This window comes from Capsicum annuum, unplaced genomic scaffold (genome assembly GCF_002878395.1).
Source record: "Capsicum annuum cultivar UCD-10X-F1 unplaced genomic scaffold, UCD10Xv1.1 ctg30528, whole genome shotgun sequence".
In the NCBI taxonomy this organism is placed as follows: domain Eukaryota; kingdom Viridiplantae; phylum Streptophyta; class Magnoliopsida; order Solanales; family Solanaceae; genus Capsicum; species Capsicum annuum.
In genome coordinates, this window is record NW_025837098.1 from 1 (window position 1) to 1,718 (window position 1,718).

Sequence of the window (1,718 nt, forward strand, 5' to 3'; positions counted from 1 at the left end):
TGTTTTATAACTGCTACAAGCAGTTATAAAACACTTCCTCTTTGTGAGATTCTTGATTTCCTGATATACTTGGCTCATTATGTTCTTTCAGCTGAGAATCTGGGCTTGTGGTGACATGCATGGAGGTAGTTTCGGTTCTTGTATTATTTGGAATTATCAGGAATCAAAACTATTCCATTTGTGTCACTTGACTGATAAGCCAATTTCTCCATCTCCAAAAAGTCATCCATGAGATCCAGGTGACTAAAAATGTCAAAGTTCTTCTCCTTCTTAACATGGGAGAGTTCAAACATTAATGCTGTCGTCCAAGAGCTAGAGCAACTAACATTATCGTCATTTCCATCCTCGGACACGGAAGCCAGTCTTGGAAGGTGATTTGTTTCATGCGTAAAGGAACCCTCAGAATGCTGACGTTGAATGGTGGACTTTTGTCAGCTCTTCTGTTCAGCATTTGCTTGTAGCTGTGCTTCCAAATTTTGAAGCTTGCTGGCCGTCTTTGCACAAATACTCCTGGATGTCTGTAATTCACTGTTCCGGTGTGACAAAGCCTCTTTCAACATCTTTGTTTCCTCCTCCATTGCCAAAAGGCGTTCTGTAAGTTGCTCATTCTCTTTATGGAACTTCTGCACACTATCCAATGAAAAATTTGCCAAACTGGGCCTTCCTCCTTGGGATTTCTTTACATGGCTGTCCCCATAATCTCTAACCAAACTTTCAACCTCAAGCTTCATCTGGGCCAAGGCTGTAGGCCCAGGCAACTTCTTCCGCACAAGACCACGTAATCTCCAACACTCTGCTTCCAATTTTGCAACTTTCTTCACTCCCTCCAGGTGTTGCTTGTTTGCAACTTCTGCAGACCGTATGCTCATATTTTTCTCCTCAATACGAATTTCTAGTTCCTTTAAGTTAATTTGGAGTTCATATTTCAGAGAATTTATTTCCCTTTCACATGACTCGATATTGCTCTTCAAAATCTCAATTTCTGCTTCAGCTTGGGTTTTTTCTTCACTGAGCTGTACTAGAACGCTCCTGCAAAGACCTTGAGAGTGAAGAATTTTTCGCTGTAGACCTGAGTAACTGTTGGTCCAGGTTAGCTAATTTTGCTTCAAACTCATGCTTCATTTTTTCAAACTGCTTGGTTTTATTCTGAATCACATCATGCAGCTTTTGTTCATGTTCTTCTTTCAAATTTCGTATCTGCAGCATGCACTCCTTCAGTGCACCATCCAGATGTAATTTCAGTGCACCATCCAGATGTGATGCCCTGTCTTCAGCAGTAAGCTTCAAAAGAGTAACGGATTCCAGGTAATTTTTCAGTTTCGCGGCTTCTGACTCAGCCTTCTCCCAACCTGTACAGAGAGATGTGAATAAAAGAATTCAGTACCAAGTTGCAAAACACTTGTTGCAAGAAAAACACAAGCCAATAAGGAACATCACTTGAGACGGCTTCTTCAGCAACTTCAGCGTATTGTTTTACCAGGTTTTCCTTATTAGTCATTTCTGACTGTGCAGCAGCCAACTTTTCATTCAAATCCTTGACTTCATCCTCTAAGCCACTCACTTGTTCCTCAAGAGACTTAACTTGATCCTCCAGTACAGTCAAATGTGAATAAGATTCAACGGAAATTTGCACATATTTAGGTTTCTTGATTTCCTGTTTACCCTGAAATATAACGGAAACCAAAACATAAATCACCAAGACGAGACAAATTGAATGA

At 40.6% G+C, this 1,718-nt stretch overlaps 1 pseudogene; it reads right to left on the reverse strand.

Annotated features, from left to right (window-relative positions):
- Positions 1-13: 13 nt before the first annotated feature.
- LOC124891111 lies at positions 14-1,705 on the reverse strand (annotated as a pseudogene).
- Between the last annotated feature and the right edge of the window lie 13 nt (positions 1,706-1,718).